The following is a 15141-nucleotide window of genomic DNA, read 5'->3' on the forward strand; positions in this document are numbered from 1 at the left end:
ATAAATTCAGCTTCACAAGCACGCCAGTTGGATTAGGGCCATCCACTACAGACTTTTGAACATCGAATAGGGATGCATCTTGTTCATTTACAGCAAATCTGTGTAACGGGTTAAATAAAAAGTTGGAATTTTGTGAAAAGAGTATTTCAATCAAGGACAAGACAGGGAAGAAGACGAGGAGAAAGTTGAGGCTGGCTATTCCAGTTCAGCAGCAATCTAGGCAAAATTGTGTGTCAAAAGAAGGCTCCCAACAAAACCCAGACTCTCCTGCATGCTATTCACCCATGGATTTTTCTCCCTATCATGATAACAGTTGTGCACCCTCCGCTGTGAATGCAACAAGTTCTACATGTGCAAGTGATGAAGATTTGGCAGCTGCAAGAGAAGGACCTAATACCAGCGAAGATGACAAAAAATGTAGAGGGAAACATGATGAAGTTTCCAAGAATCATTATGAAAGATTTGTTGCTCATTCTTCTTTAGAAGAAGCTGAAATTGAATGCAGTAATTTCAAATCTGAACAGAAAACCATTAACAGGGGTGGTGGTGTTGCGGAAGATAGTGTCAATTCAGACAGGAAGAGGGAAGAAAGTGAGTGTGTAAAGCAATTTTGTTTTGCCTCTAGTGTAGAAGATATCAGTGTGAGAAATTTTACCTTCTCTGTGTCCTCTGCACAAGATAACTTTTCAGCGACGAAGCGCCAAAACCGAAAGAAATATAGGATGAAAGTTGGTCATGGTCCAAATTGTACCACTCCAAGTCAAAAAGTTGACACTGCATCTTCCTCTGTCCAATCTTCACCTCTTGATAGTGGTTATTTGCATCGGATACTGGCACAGGATAAAGAAGGGGATATATTTAGTTCTCAAAGGAAGGGGGAGAACAAATCTAAAGGAGGTGAAGAACATGACAAGAAGGGGTCCACTGCTGCAACTCTGGAAGCCTGTGAGAAGTGGCGAATTAGGTGCTTCTTTCATCATAGTAGTTCATCGGCTTTTGAAACTTCTTTTTCTTTGTTTGTTTTCTAGATTTTTGCTTTAGTTTTCAAATATTATATCTGTAATTGCCGTTACACAATTGGTTCCGCTGCTATGATTGTATCTTTACTTTGAACGCATCAAGTTGTTACTCATGTTTGAAAGTTATGATTTTTATCAGGGGAAATCAAGCTTATGAGAAAGGGTACATGTCCGAAGCTGAGGAATTTTACACAAAGGGTATAAACTGCGTCCTTCATAGTGAGAAGTCAGGATGCTGTGTTGAGCCACTTGTGCTGTGTTATAGCAACCGTGCTGCTGCACGAATGTCTCGTGGAAGGATGAGGGAAGCCCTAGGGGACTGTATGATGGCTGCTTCACTGGATCCCACCTTTCACAAAGTCCAAATTAGAGCTGCAAAGTAAGACTTTATTTTATGCTCTCTCATATTTTGTGTGCAAAATCGACTAGGTCTGAATTTTATGCCTAATTGTTTTGGGGGCATATAATGACAAATCACTTGATGATCATATCTACTAAGTACTAGCGGAAGGAGGTAACAAGGAAGATATTGTTTAGAAATATCGGGGTCTCTTGAACACAGAAATATTGTCCCAGACTTCATTTTAATCCTGAAAAATATCATGGTAACTGACTGGAAATTAATAAAAGCTATGTACAGTGCTATCTGAAACATCTAAAAGGGGGATGGTTTTTGGATTTGCCATCTGGGATAAATGTGAACCTGGATTGGGAGAAATCCCAAGCTTGGAAGAGTAAACTTATGGCTGAGGTGGCTTTGTGTTAAGAGTTACATGAATCATATTTAGCAGTTGGAAGATGAGATCTACCATGCAGAAATGTTTTAGTAATCTGGTCCAAAAGACTTGTTTTCGGTGATGGAACTCGTCTCAATGCCTCTTTGTTGGTTTTTGAGTACCACCTGGGACAAATATACCGGTGATGCAAACAGTTTTGCTTCAAGCCCCTGGTGATGTGGTGGATTGGAAAGTTCTGTGCCCCAAAAGATTTCTTTTTGGGTACATCGGAGGTTATACTCTGGGAAAGAGGGGAATCTTGTCTGTCTAGACACAGGGAAATGAGAGATGAAAATCTGCAACTTTTGTTGCATTTTATCATTGTCACAGCGAGAGAAATGGGAACTGGTGATGCAACTTTTCTTTCTTGTTTCTTGAAAATCTGAAATTCTGTCTAGAGTTCTTAAAGGCATTAGTTTTTTTATTTAATTTTTAATATGTAAAAGAATTGTTCCTTCCTCACAATTCAAATTTTTTGTGGGTATACACTTCTTTCATTTTTTTGTAGTTTGACAAGGAGTTATCTGTATTTTTTTTTTTATAAAGAATATTCTAAAATGACCATATTTAATTTGGAGATTATGAATACTTTATATCAAGCATCTTATCCGTTATTTAACTAATTTATGTTTGATTTATTTATTTATTTATATTTATTTTTGCATGTTGAATTAAAGTCTACAGTTGTCCATGTTAGATATTCTATACTGTTGCTCCATGTTAGATATTCTATTCAGTTGTTGCATGGATTTCTTTTAGTGTTGTTGCCATTGTGAGAGACTTGACATACAAATTAGGTATTTTGTTATTGTTATTATTATTGGTTTTTGATAAGTTGTTGATTTTATTCTTTTTTCTAGTTGTCATCTTGCGCTGGGGGAAGTTGAAGGTGCACTCCAATATTTCAGCAAGTGCGTAGAATCAGGGAGTCATGTTTGTTTGGACCGTAGAATTATAATAGAAGCAGCCAATGGCCTACCAAACGCTCAGGTACCGCATTTGATCTTTAACATTGTTGGTGTTGCTCTATTAGGGGTTATTTGTAATGTTTTCTTTTCTTTTTTGTTTTTGTTTTTACTTTTATTTCTATTGGAAAATGGTAACGAAAACTTGTTTGGTATGTTGTTTTTGTTTTGATAAAAGTGCAATAGATTAAAAAATTTGGAACAAAAAAGGCGTTTTATTTTTAGTTTTTTTTCAAAACAAATTTCACTCCCTGAAAATTTCTTTTGTTTACCAAAAAAATGTTGTCTTTGGAAACCATCTTTTCAGTTAATTTCTTTGTCAATACAAATGATACTGTGAAAGAAAAATCCATTGAACATCTGTTGGATTAGAAGATTGATATCAAAGAGAATAGATCAATTTAATTTGATCTAGAAGGGGGGGATAAAAAACCCCTCAGTGCTGTTCCTTTAAGTGACTATTCCAGACCTTAAAGGTTTTTTTTTTTCCCTTTTCCTTTTTTTTTTTTTTTTGTTTTTTGAATGGCCTTGTGAAACACAAAATAGAACAGGAAATAGATACAAAAATAAGTTTCTATGGCACATGTTGGAGAAAGGAGGGGGAGGGGAGGAGGGGCACGAAGAACCATAACATATCAAGGTTTTGGTGTGCCAAACTAGGGATCATCTTATTGGACCCAAGTAATACCCACAAAAAATCTGTTCTGACCTTTTCCAAACAGCATCATAAGTATCTGTTAGAAACTGTTTTTTTGGTGTCGGTCCATGGTTCTGTGCTCCTTGCGTACATAACACTCTCATTTAAGCCAAGTTGGTCAGACATGGTTGATGCATTAATGCCCAAGTTATTTCTCATTTCAGTGAATTGTGATTTTCCTGAAATTTGTAACATACTTGGTGTACTTTAAATCCTCCTCTATTCGGGTTCCAAGATAAACTATGTACTCATACTGAAATTGCTACTTTTTTTTTTTTTTTTCCCCCTTTCTTTCTTCTAGAAATTAGTTATTTTTTAGATATTAAATAGGGATATAGTTGTTATGCTTGCATAGAATTGCAAAAATATTGCACCTAGCTGGACCCCTGTTTGAAAGAGAATTAAATTTGGTATACTCTTGGATATAAAGTGCTTTGTCTCATCATGAAATATAGGATCAGTCACTAGCACTGTACATGGAAAAGAAGTAAGAAATATATGATATATCTATGTACTTTTAGGTAATCCTTATGTTGATTTGGTTTTTTACTACATTGAGACTTTTGACACTAAACTTTCCTTTTGTTCTTCTGCCTTACTAGTTTTTAAAGAGTTTGGATATGAGATCTGGAAAATTCCAATCTGTATTTTGAAGTTTAGAATTCATTTTGAGTTAATCCTGAAATTTTTTTACCGTGGTTGATCATTTTTTTTTCCCTTGTGATTTATGAAAGTTATATATACATGGACAAATGTGTAAGATAAATTGATAGAGAGAGAATTACAGAGAAAATAAATTGTATGTATTATTGATTGATTGATATTATTGATTGATGTGTATTATGTATATTACAAGGATTCCTATTATATAGGAGAGGATTTGGGAGTAGGTGAGGAGTAGGTGAGGAGTAGGTGTAGGTGGTCGTGTCAGACCGTTTTAGGAGACACAGTGTGGTCGTGTCAGACCGGTGTAGAAGACAGTTTACGGGGTCATGTCGGACCGATGTAGAAGGCAGTTTACGGGGTCATGTCGGACCGTTGTAGCAGGACAGCTTACGAGGTCATGCCAGACCGATGTAGCAGGACAGTTTACGAGGTCATGTCGGACCGATGTAGCAGGACAATTTACGAGGTCATGTCGGACCGATGTAGCAGGACACTGTGTGGTCGTGTCAGACCGATGTAGAAGACAGTTTATGGGGTCATGTCGGACCGTTGTAGCAGACAGTTTACGGGGTCATGTCGGACCGTTGTAGCAGACACTGTGTGGTCGTGTCAGACCGTTGTAGAAGACAGTTTATGGGATCATGTTGGACCGTTGTAGCAGACAGTTTACGGGGTCATGTCGGACCGTTGTAGCAGACACTGTGTGGTCGTGTCAGACCGATGTAGAAGACAGTTTATGGGGTCATGTCGGATCGTAGTAGAAGCTGACCGGAATCAATGTCGGGACAGTTTATGGGGTCATGTCGGACCGTTGTAGCAGAGGTTGTGGTGGTGCACCAAGTGGGCGACTTAGGGAGTGCGCCATGAGCGACTTATACATGATACTGTGTATAAACCCCCCTCAAACTCAAATAGGTGTGAAGATAAAAACCTATTTGAGGTTGAAACAAAGGGATTGATAAAGCTGACCGGTGTAGAAGACACTGTATGAGTGTGTATATAGGCTGCCCAAAAGATATACATGGATGTAGATATCGAGCCCTCAAAAGTCGTGCCCTCAAAAGGTGTGCCCAATCTTTCAAAAGGCGTGCCATCAAAAGGCGTGTCCAATCCATAAAAAGGTGTGCCATCAAAAGACGTGCCATAAAAAGGCGTGCCATCAAAAGGCGCGCCCAATTTGTCGTCGAGCGCCGAGCGGCGCATGATGCGCGTGTCTGCCTTGGCTATTTAACCAAGACGGAGGCTGAGGTTGAGGCAGAGGCTGAGACAAAAAACCTGCGAAAATCCTCTGAAAAACTCTTCCGTTTCTGAGAGAGAGACTCTGTAACACTCTGTTGCCCAGAAAATGGCGTCGTCGTCCCGTGGTCTGCTCACTCTCTTTCCCGACCTCAACGAGTCAACAAGAGAGATAACTGGTTCGGTGACGAGTGAACCTCAACCAAACACCTCGGGTTTTGCTCCGTTGAACTTTCCGATGCGGTCTGTGGAGCAAAAAATGGCGGTGCAAATTGATATTGAGGCCAATCAGTATACTTTGAAGTCATGTGTGGAGACCATGACGGCGGTCACAAACTTGTCGCACCGGCTGCAGAGTAGGACAAATGAGGTGCAGCAGTTAAACGCCCAACTGGCTCTGCTCCAACGCATGTATAAGGATGCGCGAGCAGAGATAAGTGTGCTAAAGACGGAAAACAAGGAGCTGAAGCGGAAGGCCACCGTGATGTTCCGATTTGGAGGTCCGCCATATGCTGCAGTGGAGGAGCAGGAGGGAGTGAACATGCTCGGCGGCGCGGGAAACACAGAGGCAGCACTGTCAAGGGCCGCCCAGGACGGAGGCAAGAAGAAAAGACCGGCGGCAGAGTAGAGAAGAAAAAAAAAATCCCACTGTGGGTGTGGTTGTGGTGTTGTTGGTGTTGTTGTTGTTGTTGTTGTTTTTTTTTTTTTTTTTTTTTTGGTGTAGAATGGTGAGCGGGGTGAATCCCTAATATGAATAAAATAAGTGTGTTTTGCAAACTCGAATGGGAGGTGTGGTAAGGCAGAAAAATCAACTGGAATGAATGTAGTTTTGTTTTTTTTTTTTTTTTTTTTTTTTAAAAAAAAATAAAAATGTAATGGAAAATTATTTGAAAAGAGTTAGCTCACTTTCCGTGGAAAAATGTGTAAAATAAGTAAATAAAAGAGGGAAGTGAGTGCTGGTGTTGGGTGGTGAGAAATTATTTGAGGTTTTTTTTTTTTTTTTTTTTTTTTAGAACAACGCTGAAAAGATGGAGCAAAAGAAATATATATATATATATATAAAGTAAAAGAAAGTTGAGTGGGAGTGGTGGGTGGTGAAAACAATTATGGTGGGGGACAAAAGCGGCTAAGTTGGTGGGTTGAATGAAGAGAGAGAGATTAATAAAATATGAGAGAGAAAGAGATTGAGTGGGTGCCCCCATGTGCTGGTTGTTTGGTGTGTGCCGTGTGTGTGCTTGTGTATGCATGTGCTGTGTGGGTGGTGTAGCAGTGTGCCCTTTTTTTTTTTTTTTTTTTTTTTTGTCAAAACTGCCGAGAGAGAGAGGTGCCGAGAGAGTGAGAGAGCTCTGTTAGAGAGAGAGAGAGAGCTGGTGCAGCTTTGAGCATCTAATAACAATCCCATTGATGCCCACAACAGAACTGTGATGTCAAAGGTCTTCTGATGGCTCACCACCGCCTTGTGATTGGTGGCTTTTTGGAGATGATCATGTAATGAACAAGCTAGTTGAAGAGCGAAAGATGGATGGTCAAGGAGAAGAGTGAGGCGTTGAAGCAAATGCACACAAAGGTTTAATCTTGGAGAAGCTTTCGAAAGGTGGGCTTTGATGAAGTCGTTGCGGGTCTTGGTGCGAGCTTGTTGAGTGCTACGCTGGTGAAAGAGAGGTGGACTCCCATGGCGAAGAGGGTGGCGGAGCGGTTGCGGCCAGTTGGTTGGACGTTGGTGGAGTAGGTGTAGGTGGATAAGAAGACCACAGGACCATCTCCTTTTCCTTGTAGCTTGGGTTGTTCTTTGAAGCTTCTAGTATGCAAAACTCTACCAAGAAGAAGTCATCTCTGTGATTGGATTCTCAGATAAAACCAGAGAGTGAATTCTCGGGCGGAGAGAGAGATCTTGTGTATCTGTGTGTGTTTGTCATGCATGGAGCCAGGGAGAGAGTTCTGCTGTGTATGTGTGGTGGAAATCAATGTTTTCTTCGTCGGTCGTCAACCCAGTTGGGTCCTCTGTTGTTCTCCCAATCTATGGCAATGTTTATCCCCAAGGATGGATGAGGTACTGGCTTCGGTTGCTGAGACAACAAAAAACTTTGCGGTTATATACCTGGTGGACATCACAGAGGTGCCCGACTTCAATACAATGTATGAGCTGTATGACCCATCAACGGTGATGTTCTTTTTCAGGAACAAACACATAATGATTGATCTTGGCACCGGAAACAACAACAAGATCAAGAAGAATAATTTGTGGCAGCGGAGGGAAGGTATGTGTAGAGGTCCGGCGGGCGGCCAAGACGAGGTTGCCGCCCGCCGGTGAAGCGAAATTATTAGATTCTTAACTCTGCTCTGATACCATGTAAGATAAATTGATAGAGAGAGAATTACAGAGAAAATAAATTGTATGTATTATTGATTGATTGATATTATTGATTGATGTGTATTATGTATATTACAAGGATTCCTATTATATAGGAGAGGATTTGGGAGTAGGTGAGGAGTAGGTGTAGGTGGTAGTGGAGGTGGTAGGTGGAGTGGGTGGTAGTGGAGGTGGTAGGTGGAGTGAGTGGTAGTGGTAATTTACATTTACACAATTTACATTAACAAAATGTTTTCTTCTCTCTGTGGATTTAGTACTTAGATAATGCTGTGCCTAACTGTGTGATATTCCTTACTGGCAGAAAGTGGCCGAGTGTATGAATCAGTGTGCCAAACTTTTACAACAGAGAACTTCCAATGCAGCAATTAGTGCTTTGGAAATAATTTCCCAAGTCTTGTCAATAAGTTCTTACTCAGAGAAATTACTTGAAATGAAAGGAGAGGCTCTTCTCATGGTCTGTACTGTATAACAACTTATATGATTCATTTTTCATTTTTTTCATTAGTTGATTTCATTAAGCCATGAAATCAATAAACTCCGATTTGTTGAAACTTTAATTTGTATGTCTGAATCCTGGTCTCAGCATTGGCTTTATTTTGTGTGGCATTTAACAGCTTCGAAGGTATGAAGAGGTGATTCAACTCTGTGAGCAGACTCTGTTTTTTGCTGAAAAGAATTTTGCAGTGGTAACTGGTGATAACAACATAGTGAATGTGGATGGTCTTGAATACAAGAACTCATCTATAAGGCTGTGGAGGTGGCTTCTGATATCCAAGTCCTACTTTTATCTGGGAAGGCTTGATGAGGCTCTTGATTTGCTAGAAAAGCAAGAGCTATTGAGATCTACTGAAGACAGGTAATACATAATTTTCATCATATGCAACTATTACTGCATTTCTGTTCAAATAGGACATACTCGTCTTCAGTTTGAATATGTTTTTTATTTATTATTTAGGCATGGAAGCAGCACTCGGGAGTCATCAATTCCATTTGCTGTCACTGTTCGTGAACTTTTACACCGCAAGGTATTCTGGTGGCCATTCTTTTAAGTTCATTTTGTCACTGTGAGTTTGAACCATGATCCTATATTGCTTAGTGGGATAATGACAATCTCTAAACATGTGATTTAGAATTAGATGTCATTCATAATACTTTGTGCATATAGCATTTACTACTACTAGATATATACCTTAAAAGGACAAAATCAAACCAGAAAAGATATTAAAAACCCACAAACTAGATGATGGAATCTAAAATGTGAGGGACTCACTCGGCAAGCAGACAAGGGACGAGTGCTAGGAGCCGACAAAGAGTAGTGCTGGTCCAGTGGCGGAACGCATTAAAAGAATATCGAAAGAATAAAATTGGTTGTGGAAAAGTGAGATCTTAGGAGCAAGAAACTCCTAGGGGGGCCTCACTCCCCGCTCTCTTCCAACCTTACTCTTCTATAGAGCCCTCGCTCTGCTGCCCTCATCCCCGCTCGGTGCAACTATGAGTGAGATACGAGCCGTAAATTTTATTACCGATTCTCTGCATGGAATATAATTTATTACCAATTGTCTATAGAGCCTCACATAAATTTTATTACCAATTGTCTATAGAAGAATGCAGGGAATATAAACTCCTATGAGGGCTCTATACAAGCCTTCTCTGCATGGGATATAAATTTTTTTTACCAAATGTCTTGACTGCAGAGTGCAGGGAATGAAGCATTTCAGTCTGGGAGGCATACAGAAGCAGTGGAGCATTACACTGCCGTGGTATCAAGCAGTATTGAATCACGTCCTTTTGCGGCCATTTGTTTTTGCAACCATTTGTTTTTGCAACCGTGCTGCTGCACACCAATCTCTGGGCCAAATTGCTGATACTATTGCCGACTGTAGTCCAGCCATAGCTCTTGATGGAAGTTACTCAAAGGTTGGCCTTTAAAGTGTGTACTATGCGGGGTGTTAGCTTATTTTTTGTTTTGTTGGAAGAGGTTATCAAATGATTCTTTTTAATTTTCTTTTTTATTGGAAGAGGTTAGCCTATTCAAGTCCACCTCTACTAGCTGCCTGCGTTATAGGATTCAGCACTGGGCAATGGCATGATTTTTACTTAATAAACTTTTATAGCCATTTCAGCATTTTGAACCTTTGCCTGCTGCTATTAACTCCTCAAGTGTAGGCTTTTTTTGTTTATTCTCATTCATGTGTGGTGTTTTGTCACAAGAGATTTGAGTAGGTTGCTATATTCTGCGCATGATATAGTTATGAGCATTATCAATTTCTCTTTTCTACATGGATTTTTTTCCAAACCCCTTCCTTTTGTAAGCTTCTCTTTATTGGTAATTCTGTGCCTGATTGGCCTGGTTCTTGTGCAGGCGGTTTCTAGAAGAGCCACCTTACATGAAACAATTAGGGACTATGAACAAGCAGCCAGTGACCTTCATGGACTGATCTCTCTTCTTGAAAAGCAATCACAAGAAAAGGTTCAACAGTGTGGCTCACCAGACGGGTCAGCTGGCGGCAATGTTAAAGAATTAAGACAAGCTCGTCGCCGCCTTTCCTCAGTGGAAGAAAAGGCTAAAAAAGGAATCTCCTTTGATCATTACCTCATTTTGTAAGTCCTCTGCATTTGTGTTTCCTTATGATATATTTTATTTCCATGGACTTGGATTTCTGTTATGGAACTTGATTTATTACATAGATTTTGATTGCATATTGATACATTATAAAATTTCGTATTTTTATTTTTATTTTGGTAGTTTACATTAAGTTGTGACTGATGTATCTTGATCTTTCATATTTGATTTTCACACACTCTTTGATGAATTTTGGCATTTTGGAATTGGGCTTGAAAAGTTCCTTATTCTGTCCCATTATTTAAGTTTATCTTTTCATTCATTTTCAGATCATATTTTTATGCGTGTTAATTGCAAATGATGTCTGGTGTTGAAAAGATGTTACCAACAAAATATATAAGCACATTTTGCATAATCAACCATTTCTTTGTAAGATTTTTATTGAAATAAAAAAGAAATCTAGTAATTAACTCATGTTTTTCGGCTTGAGTGTTAGGTGTACAAATTTAATTCTAGCTGGGCCAGCAGCATGGGATGGTCCTAAATCTAATTTTTTTCTAATTCCTATAGTCAGTTATCTGCATATGATGACAGTTTCTTTTTGTACAATATATATCATGTACTATGTATTAGTGGTTTGCCCCTTTTGGCACTATTAGTTAACAATCTTTTACTTACATAACTTAATCCCCCTCAAAAAATGGTGCTAAAATATGCAAACTATATGTAATGCATGTGAATTTGACAAGTAGTTCTTTTTTCTTCTAGAAACATGAGCACATACAATTAGAACATATTAGAGAAATCTTGAATTAACTTTCTACTGTATATTTTATCTAGAATGTAGCCATCTCTTTCAACCCTTAATCTGATGATTCTTCCTGTTGTATCCAAGTGGAGTTGTCATGTTACTTTTGTGAGATTGAAGTCGTTGAGGCTACCAATGTGATTGTGACCTAATAACTCTGTATTGTAAGCTTCTAAAGTCATTCCTTTTTACAGGGGAATTAAACCGTCGGATGCAGCATCCGAAATAAAAAAGGCATATCGGAAAGCAGCACTGAGACATCATCCAGACAAGGTCTTTGGATTTCTTCAGTTGTTTGTTATCGCTCTGTCATCCTTGTCATTCTTTTTAATGAGTTTATGTTAATATAGGCTGGTCAACTCCTGGCAAGAAGTGAGAGTGGAGATGATGGACAACTCTGGAAGGAAATAGCTGATGAAGTGCACAAGGATGCTGACAGACTTTTTAAAACGATCAGAGAGGCATATGCTGTGCTTTTAGATCCGACCAAGGTATGCTATTAGCAAGATATGTTTTACTTGATGAGGTTTTCTGTGAGACGTGGACCGGAACCTTAGAGTTTATTTAGCATACTTTGTTTTTAAACTGATCTGCTTATTGTGTTCTTTCATAATCATGTGAATCTGCATGTTTTGGTCTTTCATTCTGTCAAATTGTCTTAAATACATAAATTTAAATAAACTACAAGTCCACCAGATAGTTTCAGACTGAAATAATTGGATCATTATCCTCTCCATTCGTGTCCTTTCAATCTTGTGAATCTCAGGCACAATCAGATATAGCATACATGAAGAATAAACAGTAATCTGACTACTCAATGCTTTAATACCTCCATGCTAAACACTTGACTCATGAATAATAGATGGGATCTAGGGATAAATGTTTCCTGGTAAGCATTCTTGTCGTAGAAAGAATGGTTATAATCTAAGAAGCACGGACATGTGACACAACACGAATATGACACAGACACGCCGACATGATAATTTTCAAAAAATACAGGACACGACACATGGGTGACATGCACATAAGATAAAATTTTATATATTTATTATATGTTATATATATGAATATATCATTCTAAGACAATAAATAAGTGCAATATAACACTAATTTTTATAAATTGATGTTATTTTTCTTTTATCATTGTTTTCTAAGTTATTTTGTTCAAACTTATAATTAGTTTTGTTTGTGTCTAATTAATAGACACGTGTGTTTAAGCAATGGACATGTGTATCCTCAAAGTGTCTAAAGTGTGTCCAAGTCTAAATTCGATTTAAAAAAATATGACATGTTTGGATGAGTGTCGGACGCCTATGTTACACGGACTCTTTGGAATTTCGAAGGTACCCGTGTCGACACGACACGACACGAGTATGGGTGCGGGATACGGCTCCTTAGAAACGGATACGGCAGAAGAATCGAAAGAGGAGAGAGCAAGGAGAGAATCTGGCCTTCGACTTCAATCTGACTTGATTGCAGAGCATCGATCGATCTGTGAAGTTGATCGATCTACAAAGCTTGATCTGCAAAGTCGATCTACTATGCTCCTTCGTCTTCCCCTTTGATCTCGATCTCGATCTCGATCTCTGTTCTTCTCGTCTCTTCGTCACTCTCTCTCTCTCTCTTTCTTTTTTGATTAGTCTCTCTCTGTCTCTTCTTTTTAATATAATTTGAATTATGTATAATATAAACTATATTAATGTAATATTATTCATATTATATAATATTATATATTCAAAAAAATATTATATAATATAATATATCATAAATAACATAACTTTTGTGTCTAAAATTAAAATAATTTATTTTATCATATATAATATAATTTATTTTTTGTCTAAAATAATGTTTGTAATTTTTATTTATTATTTATTTGTTATTTTTTTAATAAATTTGTTATTCCTTAAACTTTTTAAACTCATCTTCATAACGTATCCCCGTACCTGATACTCGCACTCGAGTCCGTCTAACGTAGTCGGACACATGTCAGGAAAGTGTCCGATGAGTGTCGGTGTCCGACATGGACACGACACCGATATGCCACCTTTTTAGAAGTGTGTGCTTAGGTTATAATACAATGATTTTGTAGATTGGACGGCCTAATGTTGATTTCTTAACAGGAAAATTCTATGGAATACCTAAGAAAATTTTCAAATCAGAAGGATAAAAATATGGGATAATTTTTGCATTTGGATCTCTTTTCTGATACTTGTCTTGTTGTGGGCATTGCCTCATTAAAAGACCGACTAATGCAGTATCTGAAAACGACTAGCTGCAGTGCAAAAACGATTTCTGCTAGGACTAAAAAGCCTTGTTTTCTTTACCTTGGTTCAAAAGACATTCTTGAGTTTTGAGGTTTATTTGCAATTTGTTTATAGTAACAAAAGATTGTCACGATCATTGTGCTGAGTCTAAAAGTGTAATTATGACACTATCTGTTGATTTGTTTCTGTTCTTTATGAGTTGCTGAATATTAATTATCATCTTCAATTTGCAGCGTTCACATTATGATCTTCAGGAGGAATTGAGGAATGCTCAAAAGGAGAGCAATGAAAGCAGAGCTTCTAGAGGACCTTCTGATTATTACAGTTCTCCATTTGACGGCCGTGCAAGCAGGCGATATTGGAAGTAGTGTTGGAAGACTTGGGAACTCAGGTTCTCAATTCTGAGAAGCTGTAGAAAAGGTATTGAAGTAACACTAATACCTGGAAGCTAAGTAGTTGAAATCAAGAAATATCAAATTAACCAACCTACATTCCGAAGTTCCATGGAATATTGGTGGGAGGTGGCTGGCTACTGGTCTGGTAATGTACGGATGGCCCAATATTATTCTGATGAGGAGTGAAGTGATGGTGGCCTCGCTCTTGTTTTTCTGAGGATAACTTCACGATGAATGTTTAAGTGCGACTGAAGATGTAATTATGATTTTTGGTTCTAACTAGGGGGAAATTCTGCATCTGCTACCCCTTAACAATTGTGAAAGTGGGTTGGCAAAAGGATGTTTTTTTATACAAAATTGTATTATTGTACTTTTTTTTTAATAGATTTTTTTAAATTGGTTATTAAGTGAGGGATGTTTGATTGTTGTAGTCTTGCAACAGTTTGGATGCTGAGGGTAAGATGCTGATATTTTTGAATGGAAGTACATTTTGTGAGTAATGAAAGTGATGAATTCTTTTTGTAGAGATTTTCTATCAATTGGCAGTGAGCTTTTGAAAATTGAATCCACTTTTGAGATTTTTTATTTTTTATTTTTAGTGATTTTTTTTAATATTTTATAATTTTTAAATTTTTTTTTTTTAGATATACTTAATCTAAATACTATAATATCTGTGAATTTTTTATAAAAAAATTCATTAAATAAAAAAATATGAAAATTTATTACATTTTCGTTTTTTCTTGTATTCATTGAACTTTTTAAAGATTTTTGTTTAATTTTTTTTATAAATATAAGTGGATTTAAAAATTAAAAAAATAATTAATTAAAATATTTTTAAAAATTATTAATAATATAAAATTAAAAATTAATTTTTTTTTTAAATTGAAAATTAAACAGGGGATTTTTTTTTTTTTTTTTGGTTGTTGTATGCTACTACTATCTGGACTAGAGTCTCGAGTCTTTGATTTGACTCCGATACTGTCAAAAGTAATTCGAAACTCACATTCCAAAGAAAGACCGGATAGAGTCCCGAGTCTGGATTTGAGTTCAATACTATCAAAAGTAACTCAAAACTCACTTCCCATATAAAGTAGTAACCTCGTGAATTTTAAGTTAGGAGATTATTAAGAGATGAGATTTCTGGAAAAGATATAACTTATCTCAAGTTATCATATCAATTTGAGAGAGCACTTGGGCTTGGCAGATCTATTTTGAGACTGATTTAGGTGATTTAAACCATTTATTTTGACTCTTTGAATAAAATACTTATGCAAAAAATCAAGATCATATGTTTTAATCATATATATTTTTTTTAAATGGAAGACAAATATAATTTTAAGAATAGCCATACATTTTTTATAATACAAATTTAATTCAAACA

General features: G+C 37.3%; 1 pseudogene across 1 annotated transcript; it reads left to right on the plus strand.

Annotated features, from left to right (window-relative positions):
- Window positions 1-284: 284 nt before the first annotated feature.
- LOC114294577 (uncharacterized) lies at window positions 285-14286 on the plus strand (annotated as a pseudogene). Its single transcript, XR_014342417.1, has 11 exons — window positions 285-964; window positions 1159-1398; window positions 2656-2785; window positions 8032-8184; window positions 8345-8586; window positions 8686-8755; window positions 9425-9647; window positions 10093-10331; window positions 11296-11374; window positions 11452-11592; window positions 13599-14286. The product of XR_014342417.1 is annotated as an uncharacterized LOC114294577 (transcript).
- Window positions 14287-15141: the final 855 nt, after the last annotated feature.

The sequence above is a fragment of the Camellia sinensis genome, chromosome 10, assembly GCF_055761805.1.
Source record: "Camellia sinensis isolate YWXY chromosome 10, ASM5576180v1, whole genome shotgun sequence".
Lineage (NCBI taxonomy): Eukaryota > Viridiplantae > Streptophyta > Magnoliopsida > Ericales > Theaceae > Camellia > Camellia sinensis.